This window comes from Pleurodeles waltl, chromosome 11 (assembly GCF_031143425.1).
Source record: "Pleurodeles waltl isolate 20211129_DDA chromosome 11, aPleWal1.hap1.20221129, whole genome shotgun sequence".
Classification (NCBI taxonomy): domain Eukaryota; kingdom Metazoa; phylum Chordata; class Amphibia; order Caudata; family Salamandridae; genus Pleurodeles; species Pleurodeles waltl.
In genome coordinates, this window is record NC_090450.1 from 142,291,382 (window position 1) to 142,310,260 (window position 18,879).

Sequence of the window (18,879 nt, forward strand, 5' to 3'; positions counted from 1 at the left end):
AATTATTTCTCCTCACATTTCGGTGATGGAAAGTTCTGGAATCTGAGGGGAGTCTTCTGATAAAAATGGTACCTCACTTGTGTGGGTAGGCCTAGTGCCCGCAATAGGAAATGCCACAAAACACAACATGGACACATCACATTTTCCCCAGGAAAACTGACCTTTTTTTTTGCAAAGTGCCTAGCTGTGGATTTTGGCCTCTAGCTCAGCTGGCACCAAGGGAAACCTACCAAACCTGTGTATTTTTTAAAACTAGACACCTAGGGGAATCCAGGATGTGGTGACTTGTTGGGCTCTCATCATGTTCTATTACTCAGAATCCTTTGTAATCCTCACAATTTGGCAAAAAACACCTTTTTCCTCACAATTCAGTGAATGGAAAGTTCTGGAATCTGAGGGGAGCCACAAACTTCATTCTACCCAGCATTCCCCCAAGTCTCCCGATAAAAGTGGTACCTCACTTGTGTGTAGGCCTAGTGTCCGCAACAGGAAATGCCCCCAAAACACACTGTGGACACATCACATTTTCCTAAAGAAAACTGACCTGTTTTTTAGAAAGTGCCTAGCTGTGGATTTTGGCCTCTAGCTCAGCCGGCACCTAGGGAAACCTAGTAAACCTATAATTTTTTTTAACTAGACACCTAGGGGAATCCAGGATTGGGTGACTTGTGGGGCTCTCACTGGGTTCTAGTACCCATAATACTTTGCAAACCTTAAAATTCAGCAAAAAAACACCTGTTTCCTCACATTTCGGATGGAAAGTTCTGAATCTGAGGAGAGCCACAAACTTCCTTCTACCCAGCATTCTCTCATGTCTCCCGATAAAAATGGTACCTCAGTTGTGTGGGGTAGGCCTAGTGTCCGCGACAGGAAATGCCCCAAAACACAACATGGTCACATAAAATTTTCCTAAAGAAAACTGACCTGTTTTTTGCAAAGTGCCTAGCTGTGGATTCTGGCCCCTAGCTCAGCCGGCACCTAGGGAAAGCTAGCAAACCTATACATTTCTGAAAACTAGACACCTAGGAGAATTCATAATGTGGTGACATGTGGGGCTCTCACCAGGTTCTATTATGCAGAATCCTTTGCAATTCTCAAAATTTGGCATACAAACACTTTCCCTTCATATTTTGACGATGGAAAGTTCTGGAATCTAAGAGGAGCCACACATTTCCTTCCACCCAGTATTCCCCCAAGTCTTCCGATAAAAATGGTACCTCACCTGTGTGGGTAGACCTAGTGCCCGCAACAGGAAATGCCCCAAAACACAACATGGACACATCAGATTTTCTCAAAGAAAACAGACCTGTTTTTTGCAAAGCGCCTAACTGTGGATTTTGGCCTCTAGCTCAGCGGCACCTAGGGAAACCTTCCAAACCTGTGAATTATTGAAAGTTAGACACCTAGGGAAATCCAGGATGGGATGACTTGTGGGGCTTTCACCAGGTTCTATTACATAGAATCCTTTGTAAACCTCAAAATCTGGCAAAAAAACACTTTTTCCTCACATTTCGGTGATGGAAAGTTCTGGAATCTGAGGGGAGCCACAAACGTCCTTATACCCAGCATTCCCTCAAGTCTCCTGATAAAAATGGTACCTCACTTGTGTGGGTAAGCCTAGTGCCGGCAACAGGAAATGCCCCAAAACACAACATGGACACATCACATTTTCCTAAAGTAAACTGATGTGTTTTGGGGCAAAGTGCCTTGCTGTGGATTTTGGCCTCTAGTTCAGCCGGTACCTAGGAAAACCTACCAACCTGGACCTTTCTGAAAACTAGACACCTAGGGGAATTCAGAATGGGGTGACTTGTGGGGATCTCACCAGGTTCTATTACCCAAAATCCTTTGCAAACCTTAAAAATTGGCAAACAAACACTTTTTCTTCACCTTTCGGTAATGGAAAGTTCTGGAATCTAAGAGAAGCCATAAATTTCCTTCCACCAAGCATTCCCCCAAGTCTCCCGATAAAAATGGTACCTCACTTGTGTGGGTGGGCCTAGTGCCCGCGACAGGAAATACCCCAAAACACAATGTGGACACATCAAAATGATCTATTATAAAACTACCTGTTTTTGCGGGGGCACCTGCGTTTTTGGTCCCGGGTGCGGTGGTCATCTATGGAAACCTACCAAACCCAGGCATTTTTGAAAACTAGACACCAGGTGGAGTCCAGGGAGGTGTGGCGTGCTTGGATTCTCCAACATTTTCCTACCTAGACTCCTCGGCAAACCTCAAATATAGGTAAAAAAATCACATTTTCCACACTTTTCTTCGTAGGATCACTGCGCCGGTACAAGTTTCCGTCACCCAATTTTCCCTGTTTCTCTGTTGATAAAAATTATACCTCACTTGTGTGGGTGGCCCAGGTGCCTGCAACAGGAAAAGGCCAAAAACATGTAGAGATTGAGGGGCTAGCACAGCAAGTTGATAAGCACAATTATTTGTTTAATACATTTTAGGCTGACTCTGCTTTGGGGACCCACACAAGTGAGGTATCACTTTATTTGGGAGACTGAGGGGAATGCTGGGTGATAGGAAATTTGAGCCGCGTGCTGAAACTAAAAAGGAAAGTGAGGAAAATATGCTTTTTTAAGCAAATTTTGAGGTTTGCAGAGGAGTGTGGGTAAGAAAAGTTTGGGGGATCCACGCAAGCCAATCTCCCTTGACTCCTCCGGGTGTCTAGTATTAAAAAATGTCTATGTTTGGAAGGTTTCCCTAAATAACCGCCGCACCTGGGACCAAAAACGCAGGTGCCCCCCGCCCTGGATAAGGAGGTAGGTTTGTAATAGATCATTTTGATTTATCCACATCCTTCTGTGATGTTTCAAAGACTAAAATTGTGAAAAGAAACACACTTAGGTTATGTTAAAAAGACCCCTCACCCACCAACCAAGTTGGTGGCATGCTTCATCAACGGGGTCCCACCGAGACACCTAACATGTCAAAGTTGTGCTGCGACACCTGATTACAGCGGAGCAGGTTTTGTCATTTTGACCACACATACTGGTTGGATTTGGCACCAGGGTGAGTGATGATTCAGTAGATCAAATTTTATCAACAAGAGATTTCACAAAAATGAAATGCACTGTTAATCACTGAAAGGCCAAAAAACTGAACCAATGACTCATAGCTTGTGAGTGATAAAGCCTCGTCAATGCACCAACCTCTTTACAGTCCATTCACACACCTTTCATATATGACATGCACTAGACCATTCATGCCATCAGCCTTGGGCCCAGCACATTACAACATTTGCATCAACAGACAATGCCACTCAAGGGCCCATCACTTTCATACGCCCACATGCTGGATACAACAATCACACCAGCTGATGGGAGTGCGCGGACTGGCCAAGCACCACTCCATGCACACCGGCCACTCCACCCACACCGCTAGCCAAGCGCCACTCCTCCCACACCACCAGCCAAGCGCCACTCCAAGCACACTGCCAGCCAAGTGCCACTCCACACACACCACCAGCCAAGCGCCCCTCAATGCACACCGCCAGTAATTTTTTTTAAACAACAAAGAAACCACAAACTAATTCGAAATTAGTACAAAACTACAAACACAAAAGCTCTATCTGAATACATGACAGTAATGCCAACCGTGAAACTGAACATACGAAAATATAAAACAGGCAGTTTATGCTAACAGTAGTTCCCAGTAATTCTTTTGTGTGTGGTAACTCCTGAAACAGCCAGCCACACACAGCCCAGGCTTTGAAGGACAGTCCGGGCAGTACATCCGGCTCTCCCTCCGGCTACCTCTTCGGGCACAGACTCTACATTTCTTAGTGGGCAAGTCTTTTTTGGGAGTGGGAGGAATGTGATCAGGAAAGTGCTGATCTTTCAATCTAGCCACATCCTCCTCCATTGCTACTCTAGGAACTCTTGCCTGTTCCACCACAATAAGGCTCTCTATCACCGACTCTTTAAATTTAACAAATTTCATCCTTGACTCAGGGGAACAATCCTTGAACACAATAAAAGCATTAAAGGTTGCCAGATGAAACAAATAGATGGCCTACTTTTTATACCACACATAAGACTTACGTAGAGCATTGTAAGGACCCAACCTTTGATCTACTCTATCAACAACACCTATGTGCTTATTGTAGTCCAAAATGCATGCAGGTTTGCACACTTCCGCAACCTGACCCCAAACAGTCACAGGGGAATCACTCTCATCATGGATGGTAGTTAGCATGTCCACATCCCTCCTGTCTGCAAATTTCAGAGCTAACAGTTCATTATTACGCAAGGCACTGCACTGTCCCCTGTCAAGTTTTTTACAGAAAAGCTCCTTTGGATAGCCTTTCCGGTTAGAACAGATTGTGCCACAAGCAACAGTGTCCACTCTGAACAATTCCTTGAACAACTGCACTCCAGTGTAGAAGTTATCTACGTACAAATGGTGACCTTTGTAAAACAGTCGTCTACCACGTTCCCACAAAATTTTCACACTAACTCCAAAAGTGGGCGGACAACCAGGGCGGTCAATCCTGGAATCCCTACCAGTGTAGACCCTGAAATTATACACATATCCTGTACTACTTTCAGGCAGCATATACATCTTAATTCCATACTGTGCCCTCTTTCTAGGAATGTACTTTGCTTAAAAATCAAACACCCCTTGAACAGGACCAAAGACTCGTCCACTCTTATTTCTTTGCCTGGCCCATACATCTTTGAAAACTGATTTACAAAATGATCTAGGACAGGCCTAATCTTAAAAAGACGGTCACAATCAGGGTGATCTTGTGGCAAGGCTAAAGCATTGTCAACAAAAGGTAGCATCCGAAGAAGAAGCAAATACCAATTATGAGCCACGGTTGCAGGAAATAAAGCTGATGCCATCAAGGGACTAGTAGACCAATAATAAGAAAGTGACGGCTTCCTGACCAACCCCATCAAAAAAGTCAAACCCAGGAATTTTTTCAACTCTTCCAGATTTTTGGGAATCCACTGTGCAGCTCCAGATGGAGGCCTAATTCTGGCAGCTTTGTCCCTCAAATATTGCTCCACCAATAAATTAGTCTGCTCACAATCTGTTCCAAAAATACATCGTCCATAAACAACTCAAAGATATTGACAGGCAAAATGTTTTCCGTATTGGCTTTACACCCTGGGAGACCAGTAAAGGCAGGCAACTTTGGCTGCTCCATGTTTGTGGCAACCCAGGTGTCAGGTCTTCCAATGGGAAACCTGTCAGCCCCAGGCTGCTGCACCTTTTGGCACATCAATGTCCTCCTCTAAAACAGGTCCTTCGTCTGCACTCAGAGTGGCTTCCTCATCAGAAGATTCCTCTTGGACAGAAAACTCGCTGCCTGAATCGCTCACTTACTCCTTTACCTCAGATGCAGAGTCAGTCTCATAATCATGGTCAGAAGACGACTCAAAAAAGCATGCTAACAACCTGCTGAGTGGTCACTCTGCGGCTAGCCATGATCCTTTCTAAGAAGTGTAACTTGACAAATGCGGCAACAACAACCAGCACTGTCTAAAATAAGTAATAAACAAAGTGTGGGTTTATCACAAACAGTTATGTACTCAAAAACTATACCACTCACTTGCCTGAAAAAGCTACACTCACACCACCAACTACTCTGCACAGACACAGCAATCACCAATGATATCCCACTAAAAAGAAACAAGAAAAGCAAACAGACATAAGACAACACAAATATAATTGTGCACAAATCTAAGTACAATTTCACACCCAATCCTGCATTTAGTACACCACCTACAAACATGTCATTCATGCATGGCAACAATACTCCTTTGGAGTAGATTGTTTTTACTTACCTAAAACATGCAACTATGCAAACTGCAGGTCAACCACTGCCAAAACCGCAAAGGCCCACAGCAAAGGACACAAATGCTTTGAACTAGAACAAAAATGAGAAATAAACTGTTATAATCAAAAATGCAAATATTTAGTCAATTGACAAACACTCCACCACCAAGCATTTAAAATTTTCCCTGGTGCCTAAGTGGATTCTGCCCCCTTGGGGGCAGAAGGGCCTAACAAAAATAGGCTGACCTGCCCACAAAGGGGCAGAACTGTCCAACAGTGCTTTGCCCTTTTTGGGGGGGGCGACCCTTGCCAAAGGGAGCGCCCCCCGACACAACAAAAAACAAAGGAACCAAAAATAAAATCCCTGGCGTCTTGGTGGCTTCTGCCCCCCTTGGGGGCAGATGGGCTTAAAAATATTGGGCGATCTACCCCTAAGGGGGGCAGAAATGGTGTAAATAATATTGGCCTCACTTGAGGAGTGTCCCTTGCCCAAGGGGCCAACCACCACACAAAGGACACACACACACAAGATCCCTGGCGCTGAGTGGATTCTGCCCACCTTTGGGGCAGATGGGCCTACAAAAATAGGCTGAACGGCCCCCAGGGGGGCAGAACTGCCGAAGAGTTGTTTACCCCCTTTGGGGGGTGACCCTTGCCAAGGGGCCGCCCCTCCACACAAACAAAACAAAGAGCAAAACATCCCTGGGGTCGCTGTGGCTTCTGCCACCCTTGGGGGCAGATAGGTCTAAAAATAATGGGCCGATATGCCCCCAAGGGAGGCAAAAATGGCGTAAAACATATTGGTCCCCTAAGGGGCGTGACCCTTGCCCGAGGGGGCGCTCCCCGCAACATAAAACAAACAAACCCCAATATAAACAAATATCCCTGGTGTCTACTGTACATTCTTGTTGCCCGATCGCATCGCGATCGGGCAGCAGAAATGCTGAAAGAGACATCGATGGAAAGGAAACCCCTTTCCTTTCGTCCTATGCCACTTTTAGAGGAATCCCCCTCTCCCCTGGGTGGAGGAAAAACTTGCCTCCTCTTCCCTCGATGCACTGGAAGCAGATGGCTTCCAGGGCGTCTAGCAGCCTGTAATGACGTCATTCGAGGAGGGCAGTCGGGGGTGGAAGGGAAAGCCATTCCCCTTCCATCTCTGCCCTGGGGGGGGTGGGTGAGAGGCTCATGGAGGGAGCGCTCCATGAGCCTCTCCCCATGAGCCGGGTGCAGGACAAGCTCGTCCATGGCACCCAAATTCACCAAAAAATGAAAGGTTCAGATTTTACACACACAAAACCATAGAAATTCACCTGTTCTGGCTATCACAAAAAAGTATAACTTGTTCCCTAATGTAACTATAACTTGCATCCGCACCATGCACAGTTTTTCCATGAATAATTTCACTGCAAATGTTGCTGTGATATTATCAATGATGCATAGAAGATGTCATGACTGCTGTAATATGTGGGGTAATTAGCAGTGCACGGCAATGGCATAAGTTATACTTTCCTTTAGGGCATGAGTTATAGTCCCCCCTCCCACTTTGCAAATTTATCCGGGCCCCAGGGGATGGGATCCCAGAGGCTAAAATCGGCTCAGGGTAGGGGGGTGCTGCATGCCCCCTTCCCTTTTGAAAAGCAGCTGGGCCCCAGGAGATTGAGTTCCTGGAACCAAAAGGAGTCCAGAGACAGGGAACCAAGAGCCTTCCTCACCCTATTTTATGCAACCGGGACCTCTGGGGATGGAGTCCCCGGGGCCAAAACAGGGCTGGGGATGGTGGCCTTGGCCCCCTAGCTTCAATGTTGTTACGAAAACAAAAAAGTATTTTCCTATGAAAACTAGGTCTTAACTATAACTACCTACTCATGGCCGCCAGTAGGAAAAATATATATATATATATATATATATATATATATATATATATATATATATATATATATATATGCAAAATAGAAGAGAGAACTCCGGGTAGTTCCCAAGTTTAGCTGGAAAGCAGCTTCAGTATAGAGCACCCTACAAAACCAGCAACACTCTCGATTTCCTCACCTCAAATGACAGTATTTCTAGCAAAGTTTTTAAGCATAGGATTAGCAGAGTGCCATTCATTCCGAGCTAGAAAATGACTTAGGCCCCATTATGAGTTTGGTGGGAAACATCTCCGACCACTGTGCTGGCGGCCGCCAAAAGACTGCCAGTGTCGGCAGAATGCAGTCCACTGTATTATAAGTACAAAAAGCCAAACGGCCAAAAATCTGCCAATCCTCGCACACCGCCAGGGCCAATGATGGCGGAAAGGCAGAACTGAGCAACCCTTCACCGCAGCGCTATCAAAAATCCGCCCACCAAATTATAATCCACAAATCAGATCCACGGTCATTCAACAGCAGTATGCCATTGGGGGTACGGACCGTTGCGGTCAATAATGGCACCCACCAACAAAAACCACAAGCTTTGGGTTATTCAAAAGCCCCTCATCTGAGAAACATATACACACACCCACACACACACACACATCCCACAATCCTTTGCAACGCCAATTGCGCGATAGCTATTGCCACGAACACCACGAACACACTCTACAAACCTATTACACAAGTCACACCCACTCACAAAACAACACGCACTACACGACCACCACAGCTCCACAACCAGGACCCACACATACACACACACACCACATCACCCCCACCAACTCACCTTCACAACACCACTCACATCACACACCATGGCACCCCCTAAGCACCCCTAGTTCACTGACGCTAAGGACCATGGTGGACAAAATACTCAGGGTCGAGCCGCAGCTGTTTGGGGCATGGGTACAACACACGTCCATTGCCAGGAAGACAGAGCTATGGCAGAGGATTGTCAACAAGGTGAACACAGTAGGAAACCATCCACGCACAAGGGATGACATTAGGAAGAGGTGGAATGACCTGCGGGCGAAGGTACATTCCATAGTATAACAACATCAAATTGCAGGACAGAAGACTGGTGGTGGCCCCCCTCCTCCACCACCCAAATACTCCGACTGGGTGAAGAAAGTCAAGGCTATCCTGCACCCGGAGGGCTTCACTGGACTCACTGGAGGACTGGACTCGGGTAAATCACATATACTCCCCTACCATGTATCCCACCTGTGATGCATGTCTCACCCTACCCCTCTCACTACCACTAAACACCCTATCCCGTACACATCAAGCACCCCAATACAACCAAACTCAGATTCTTTCAATGCCCAAAACCCCCATCCAACTCACAACTCATCCTTGTGAGCACAATCACCAACCCCTGCATGTAATGTATGCTGCACTGCATCACCCACAATGCACCACCAACCGCTTAACTAAAAATGCATCACACCTACCCCAAAGGGCCCCTGCATGCAAGTGACTGGGAATGGATGCACACCAGGTAGCTAGTACTGCAAGGGATATGGCAATGACAGCATAGAGGGCAGAAGACAGGATAAAAACATGACAATGGCAAAAACTATGAAACAAAGACATATAATACGACAAAAATACTCAGGAACAGTACTGTCAATGCCATATCCCCTCCAGCACTGCCACTGCACTATCACCCACTAGCCACAATGCATAATACATTGCAGGAAACCAAATTCACATATATGTCCCACACAGTTACCACAACCCATGCCACCTGGCCGGAGATGGCAAGAAGTGCAAGTCCCCTACCAGAAAAAGGAGGCCCCAGTGAGGAGAGTGCAGCTGGATGTCTGGACCAAGAGGAATACCGTGGCCCATCCCACAGCCCTGGGCAGTCGGCCTCCAGAAGGCCCACCCAGGACTCCACTGAGAACCCCCACCACTCAGCCACCACCATCACCTGTGGCCCAACGTCCCCACACCAGTGTCTCTAGGCCACGGACTGTCTGTCCACCTGTACAGGGACAGGATTCACCACCCACCACCAGGCAGGACAATGAAGGCCCCAGTGCAAGTGGGACTGAGCGACCTGTGGCGGGGACACAGGCATAGGGGACTTGGCCCAGTAGGAGGGTGTCAGTTGCCCAGGAGGGTGGGCCAAGGAGGGATGCGGCTGCCTGTAAGGCCATAACTGAGGTCCTGGGGGCATACCACCATTCCCAGGACAGGATGGACCAGATCCTGGCCACGTTGCAGGACAACGAGTGGCTGCAGGTAGCACACCTCCAGGAGGCCATGGAGCAATGGAAACATCTCAATGCTACCATGGCCTCCATTGGAGGGGTGCTGCCGAGGTTGCCTAACATCTTGCCAGACTCCACCACCCACCAGCAGTCCCCTTCTACTAGCCAGGACTCAGCCCAGTCATCAACATCTGCAGCAGCTAGTGGAATGATGGCCCTGCCAGAGGACTCACATGGCACCAACACCTCTACCCCTGTAGCCCAGAAAGTCCCTTGCAACGTGGCCGGAGAGCCAGACATCCCAGGGACTCTGTAGCCAAGACCAAGCCCGCCGCCGAGAAGTCACTCTGCCCTGAACTGTCTCCCTTGTGTGCCACAGAGCCACCTTGTTGATTATCCACTGTCATTTGGCCATTTCACATTGGCCCCATGGATTCTGCCCGTGTGCTACCAAGAGCTGTGGAAATGAAACTGAGTATTCCGTTCACCTTGTGCCCAATCCCTTCCACATTCCCATACCTTTTGGCATGCACAAAATCAATAAACATTACCTGATCACAGCAAAAACTTTAAAATATTTCATACCAAAGTTTCAAATTTCAATGTACCCGACATCATCAAACATGATCCTAAGTACACACATCTTGCAGGAACAAATTGTACAGAGAGGTGGATAGTAAGTACGTGACACTCCTCACTCTAGGAGTGAAAAATACATCCCTTCATCATCCATGATGTAGCCATATGTCAGGGGTAGGACACCATTGCAGCATCTGTCAGCAAGAGAAATGCAACACATTTTAACTGCACTGTATTAATACAACAGAAGCCACATTTGCTGCCGGACATAAACATCCCCCCCCATTTCAGCATAGGAATCTAGGTTAAAGTTAGCACTACTCAGACGTGTAAATACACATTTTCATACATATAAATGTAGAGTGGCAGATGTAAACTGTACATAGCATCATCCACCACAATGTTTAGGAATGCCAACTTGCCAGGACAACTGTCAGCCCTTGCCCCACCACAAGTGTCACATCCATGACAATATCCAGATGAGCTCCAGACAACAGCCCTGTCAGAGGCAACGTGGAGAAAAAAACATCACTTTGTCATGCAGGTAATGATCATGTGTAAAACTACTGTGGCCACTCTGTTTAACACTCAGCAGGTGGCCAAAAGTGGAATCCCAAACATCCACATATACACATACTCCTGTCCTCACAGCACTGTGGAGGTACAGTCTCCATCTGCCACTGACATCCAGCCCAGTCTAGCTAATATCACAGTGCAACATGTACCTGAGAGTCATTGGAGGTAGAGCTGTATTAGCTGGGTCCTGGAGTCCTCTCCATCACTGTCATCCATCCCCTGTGATCCAGTGAGTGGTAGTGCAGCATCCTCCTCTTCCAGTAGAGGACCATGTTTCCTCAGAGCCAAATTAGAGAGCATGCAGCATTCCACTACAATCTGACACACCTTGTCAGGGGCTTAGCACATTGATCACCTGACATGCAGTCACTGAAACTGGCCTTCAGTAGCCCAATGGTCCGCTCAATCACCCTCCTTGTGCGACCATGGGCATCATTATACCGGTTTTCTGCATCTGTTCTGGGATTTCTCACAAGTGTCAGGAGCCACTGCATGTTTGGATATCCTGAATCACCAGGAAAGAGGGGTAAAATATATTTCAAAACACACTTTACGGCAATGCAAACAAGCTGACAGTCAGGTATGACTGGACATCTGTGTCATATACACCCACCTATTAGCCAGGCTCTCTTCCCTTGTAGTCATGTCTTCATGTGTGGCACACTGCTGTTCCTCAGTATGTAGGCATCATGGACAGATCCAAGGAATCGTGCAGCCACCTGTGAGAAATACTGATCTGCAAGACAGACCAACTGCACACTAAGTGAGTGGTAGTTTTTGTGATTTCTGTACACCTGTTCATAGGCTCTGGGGAGTGTTAGGATATGGCACCAATCACATGTGGTATGTTGGCAATGGCCTAATAATTTGACTTGATAGTAGTGAGATCAGGGCTCTGGGAAAACTGGATGTCAGTCTGCATGTGTTTTAAGAAGCCACGTAAGAAATTAGTCAGGATGTTGCTGAGCATTGACTGTGACACACCAGATGCCATGCCCACTGCCACCTGAAATGACCCAGTTTCAAAGAAATGTAGGACTGATAGTACCTCCAATGTTGGTGGGATAGCATAGGGGTTTCTGATTGCAGGCATTAGATCAGGCTCCAATTGGGCACACAGCTCACGGATTGTGTAACGGTTCAGCGGATAATTGATTATATTGTTGCGCTCCTTCATGGTAGCCAGATCCACCAGGGGTCTGTAGACAGATGGAGCCCTCCCTCTCCACATGGGTTGAAAGCTATAGGGAAAAAAGATAGATACATGTTGTGTAGGACTGATTACTCTCCATTCACCTCTCACATCTATTGCATGTGTATTCCACACACATTACACAGTATCAGATACGAAGCAGGATCAAACCCAGAATGGGCAATGTGCTGTGATTGCTGTGGAAGGGACATTTAACAGTGTAGGCATACCTGCAACCATGACATGGGTCTAGGCATTTGTTATGTCACCTCTAGGTCCCTGACGGTAGATGAAATGGCACCATATACACTGCCCCTGTCCTGTTTGGGTACACGTTTTGTGCAGAAAATGGCAGCCTCCAGTCACAGAGGTTGTGGAGAGTAGGAAGTGACATCATACCGCTGGCGTGTGTCATCAAGGTGGTAGGCGGTGTACACCGCCGTGCAACTGTTCATTGGTTAACATAGGTGTCTAGGGGAAAGAGGGGCCAATCAAGATCAGCGCCAGTGGTGACGATGCACACCGCTGTGGTCTACACCGCAATTTTGGGTTGCCTATGCCACTTGACTCCTGCACCTCGAGACGGCTATTACTCCACTGCTTGCGCTGCTGTGTCCTGGCTCTGGTCCTGGAAATGGCATGGGCTACAGGGGAACGGGCCCCGGCCTTCACATCGGAGGAGCTGGAGGAGCTGTTGGACAGGGTACTCTCCCTGTACGCAAAGCTGAATGGGCGACCAGAGGACCTGGTGAGTGGTATTCATGCATCCTAGGAATGTGTACCAATGCATCGGATGCTTTTGCATGTGACTGTAGAATGTGGACATGGATAGGTGCAGTGTGCCAGGGCTTATCTGTGTTGGCACATGGATGATAGTCATTCCGCATGGTACATTTGCAGGTGCTGTTGTATCCCATGTGTTAGTGGTGCGCCTACACTCACAGTTACATTCTCGTCTGAGTGTTACATGCAGGTTAGCGCCCATCAGAAGAAGGGATTCTGGTGAGCCATCATCAAAGAAGTGCAGACCCTGGGGGTCTACAGCCCGTGGAGCACCCACTGCAGGAAGCGGTGGGAGGACCTGAGATGCTGGGCCCGGAAGACCGCAGAGGCCCAGTTGGGAATGGACTCCCAACGAGGGAGGGGTGCCCATCAGACCCTGACCCCCTTAATGGCCCGCACTCTGGCGGTGGCTAATCTGGATTGGATGGACGGTTGAAGGCAGCACAGCAGCCACAAGGGGGTGATTACCACCTCTGTTCAGATTGCTGTTTTGTAAGGTATAGCTGGGTGCAAATGGGTGGTTGCTAAGTAGTGGCTGGGTCGTATACAGGTGTGTCCATGCAGGCGCCCCCCTCTCCGTCAGTGGGATTGTGAAGTCTGATTGGAAGGGGTGGGTATTTTGCTCTGTAACAGGTCCCATGGGTGGGCTAGTGGGTCTGATGTATGTCCTCTGAGACTTGACACATTGTGATGGAACAGCATCCCTCTCCGTTGGGCCAACTCAACCTATTTGGAGATGTAGGGAATGGATGGTGATGTACTTGGCCAGTAAAGTGTAGGTAGGTCAGTGTAGTGTGGGAGCTTGACCACCAACCAGAGATACCTACCTTGATGTAGTGGGTGATGTTGAGGGATAGTGTCTTGGATGGGTGGGAGTGCATTTGTGCCAACATGCCATTCATTCAGGTATTGACAGCCTACTTCCTTTTTTTCCACCCCCTCTCTGTGTTCTTGTGTCCTTGTGTGCATTAGCATCATCTGGCGAAGGAGCAGAGACACCGGCGAGTGGGAATGCTGCTGCCCACGGGACCCAGGAGGCTGAGACCACTGACGCCGAGGGGACAAGTGGGATGGAGGGTGAGGGGAGCAGCATGGGGGAGGCAACTACTACTGCAGGTAGTGACTCTGACAGCTCCTCGGATGGCAGCTCCCTGCTGGTGGCAGACCCTTCTGGGACCACTGGATCTAGAACACCTTCCACCACCCCCGAAGCCAGCACCGCCCTCCCAGTAGATACCTTCCGAGTTGCCCGTTCCCTCTCACCCAGGAGGGTGGGCGTCTCCTTCACCGCAGGCATCTCTGCCCATGCTCCTGTCAGTCCTGCTGCCCTCAATGAGGAGGCTATTGACCTCCTGAGAACCGTCTCTGTAGGGCAGATAACCATTGTGAATGCCATCCAGGGGCTGGCATCCCAGATGAAGCAATGCAATGCCTACCTGGAAGGCATTCATGGTGCCATGTCTGGCCTACAGAGATCTTTTCAGACTCTGGCCTCCTCTTTGACGGCAGCCACTGTCCCTGGTGTTTCCGTCCCCCTGCCCCACCTCCTCTGCCCCTTCCAGCTCCCTTCACCCATCCCAAGCACACATACAGACAAGCATGCACCCAAGACAACACACAAGAAACACAAAGAGAAACACAGGCAGCACACGTCCCACCACAAGCAGACACACACCCAGCATCCAAGTGCACACACAACAACATCCACTTCCCCCATTGTGTTGCTCACCCCCTCCTCCCTGTCTGTCACCTCACCATGCACACCCACATACACTGCACCCTGAGTAACTGCTCCTGCACCCATTCTCACAGTCACCACAACTGCTTACATCCACTCATGCACCCCAGACACCACACCCGCAGTCACCGCAACAACTTTCACAGACACTTGCTGCACACTCACCAGACCTGCATACACCCGCACAACATCCATCTACACTAGCTGCCTGTCTTCTCCCTCGGTTTCCGCCCCTCCTCCCAGTAAACGCAATCGCACCCACTCATCGACACAACAGCCATCCACCAAACATGAGCAGATGAAGCATGCACCTGCATCCACTGACAGCATATCTACACCACATACTTTCACTCCTTCAACCTCCACTCCCAAACCTGTCTCCAAAGCCCCTCCATCTGCACGTAAGAAGCTTTTCCTTTCCAGTGTCGACCTTTTTGAATCCAATGGTCCACCCCCTCTTGTCCCTAAATGCTCCCTTGACCTCCCCAAATCCACTCCTTCCTCATCAGAATCCTCCCCAGTCCTCCCTTCACAGTCCTGTGCCCCTTCCCTAGGGAGGAAAAGAACATGTAGGAAGCCCGATCCCTCTCCCAACTCCCGGTCCATGCCCACTCCTTCCCTGTGCAAGCCCAAAACCCCACCCACTCCGAAACCTAAGCCATAGTACCCCCCTTCCAAGCCTGAGTTCTCACCCCCGCCACACCCTACCCCTGCTCCCTGAGGGGCCTGCCTGCCTGCCCCATTGAGGCACCTTCCCTGTGGGGACCATGGTACTGGTAGGAGTCAAGTGGGGGCCTTTTGGGCGCAATGGGACAATTTGACAGGACTGGCCCATAGCCTTGTCTGTACATATTTTTCTGCCTCCAGTTTCTGGCTTAATATATCTGGCCAACAGGAATGTTGGTGCAATGTTCTTCTGTAGTCCTGTGTTTTGATGTGAGAGGGTCATGTACACAGGTATGTGCTTCGTATTTTCTTTCTGTGCATGTGTCAGGTAAATGTCTTCCCGTACAGATCGTGTACCTAGTTTGGGGGGGGGGGGTTGCGTGCATTGAGGTGCTGGTGGTGAGGGTGTGTGCGTGTAAGGGTGTCGATGTGCATGTGTGGGCATGGTAGTGTGTGTGTGAGATGCGTGTGAGTGTGTAATTGTCCCCTTCCCTCCCTTTTGTGCTAGACGCCTGTATTCACCATTGTCGTCTTCATCACCAGTCATGGTCCTGGAGGAATGTTGCAAGGATTAGCACTGGGCAGATTTTCCAGTTCATGCTCCATGTCCGTGTCGTCTGTTTCCTTATGGTGAGTGGTTTCCTTATATACGGCTCCCTTCTGCCAGGCTTTGCGTGGGCATTGTTCCGGCCCGCAAATTGTGGTGGTGTGGTGTGTCGTAATACGGTGGGCGGGAAGATGGCCAGCACCGCCACCGGTGGCTCTTCTGCTCTGGCAGTAGCATCGGTGAAGTGGCTGGTATGCTCACATTTTCCTACCGGAGTCATAATATGGCGGTCCGGACCACCACCCTGTTGGCGGTTGCACCACCGCCGGCAGGGAGGTCCAACAACACCAGACTCATAATGAAGTCTTCTGCCATTTCTACACTAATGTTTTTAAGCACCAGATTAGCATTGTGCTATCCTTGCTAAGCTGTAAATGACAAAAGCCTTTCACCACTCCAGGCATTGTATTACAGCTTTGAATTGGTAAAATACTATCCAAGCAAACCTGGAATGAGCAAAAGCAACCCCTGATACATGTTTTGCTGTCATTATAGCTCTTCAGAGAGGTTTAGCTTTGTCCAGACCCAGGGGAGCTCCCAAGTCAATACAAAACACCTTCACAGTTAGAATGCTGCAAAAAGTATGCAAAAGAGAAGAGAGAACTCTGGGTAGTGTGAGCACGTCTTGCCTTATTTGGTCTTTAGTAATTTATTTATAAGGGGACGCGTTAGAGGTTCAATGGAGCTTTTGACTACGCAGAGACAGGTTCCACCATGGATCATAACTTCAAACAGGAATATAACAACATCTTCAATAACAACACCTTTATTTATTCAGGAGTCAATAATCTTTATGCACCATAACCTATGCGTCCATGAATAACCACACCTTTATTAAAACTAGAATGTTTATTTCCCTAGATTAACAATGCTACTACCACGTATATTAATCTCAAAATCAAAGGATAAGCATATACAAGCAACACAGGCTGACCAAAGGGGCGGAATAACCTCAATTTAACCAAAGCATTAATCATTAGACATTTGAGGGTTACACTGCAGATTAATAACATCAATAACTGAACAACAGAGACGGCATACATCTAGATTTAACAGGTGAACAAAATCAATTCTGTGTTAATAACATTTATTAGCGGGGGCACACGAACTAACCCTCCAGTTCTAATGCTATGTTTGGGCTTCATGCAAAAGTAATTTTAGACAAAAATTAATCTGGAAAACATCTTAGTAGGGTTCTATCAAAATAGTGGTTGGTACCTAAAAGAAAAGAACAAAATCTATAACAAAGACATTTGCAGTTGTTATACCTTTCCTGTATGGCTCTGCAAGCATAGACTTCTTTGTCAGTTGGACATCTGTCTGGTCAGCTTCAGCAATGGGACAGTGAAGGCATCGGCTCAGCTACTGTGGGGCTTTAGGTTAACTGAACCTACTTAGAAAGGTCATCAAGCCATGGAAAACAACATAAATATCATTTGCAATCAATAATAGTATTTAAACAATGAGGCTAGGGAAAAGGAAGAAAAGACATCTGAAACTGCATTGCTCCTTGAACTGGACCGGTAAAGGACAGGGAATGGACTCCTAAGTGCAGTCAGGCTAAGTTAAAACTCCATAAAGTATTTTCTCACCCAGTCATTGGCCAGAATATTGTGCATTCTAAGTAGAACCAATAAACACTAATTTCTAAATCTATCATATAACTAGACAGTCTTTCACACATCGATGATTGGCTCCTCTTCCATTCCTATCACCAGCTTCGTCAGGTAGTTTTTTTAGTTGCAATCATAACTCCAGTCAGTGCGACCATTGTACAGGCCTGGGAACATTCACTTCTCAGGCGTCAAGGAAACATAGGTATCAATTCATAGTAATGTACATTTTGGCAGACAGTTCTCAGAAGTAAGTTTAAGACATTTACAAATCACTTGGTCAGCGCTGTGTGAACAATGGACAATGTTAGTTCTCTACTTTCCCAAAACGTTTTTGAATATCTTATTTATGCCATGAAACTTAACGTGTGGCTTTGTCGACTAGGCTCAAATCTCATAATTAATCAATGCCTTAGTATATTTAAGCAAATACATAGTACTAGTACGTTAGTATGATCCACTAATGCATTTTATTCTACATGTGCACATTATTTGAACTATAAGTGAAATTCTTTATTAATGTCATACATGTTATGGTGGCCACATCAGTGGGCACATTTTCCAAGACACACAACTTTCTTCTACGTTAGCCTCATTCATGTAAATTCCTAGCTATTAATCAATGCAAATTTATTAGTAATTTATTCAGCTTTCACAGTAGTTCCCAAGTTTAGGTAACAGCTCCTTTGAGACTGCGACCTTCCTTGAGAGCTGGAAGCACGCCGAGATCAACGCCCTACTTAAGAAACCCAAGGCTGACCCGAGAGACCTCAAGAATTTACTGCCCATCTCCCTGCTCCCGTTCCCGGCTAAGGTCATCGAGAAGATCATCAACAGATAATTGACCCACTACCTCTAATAGAACAACTTCCTGGACCCAACCCAGTCAGGGTTCCTCAGCAACCACAGTACCGAAACTGCCCTCATTGCCACCACCAATGACATCAGGGCCCTGCTTGACAACGGTGAAACTGCGGCCATCATCCTCCTGGACCTCTCTTCCGCCTTCGACACCATCTGCCACCACACCCTACGCGCACGCCTCAACAAAGCAGGGATCTGGGACAGAACTCTGGAATGGACCACCTCCTTCCTCTCCGGCAGAATCCAGAGCGTCTGCCTCCCCACATTCCGATCCGAAGTATCCAAGAGCATCTGGGGCGTACCCCAAGGATCATGCCTCAGCCCGACACT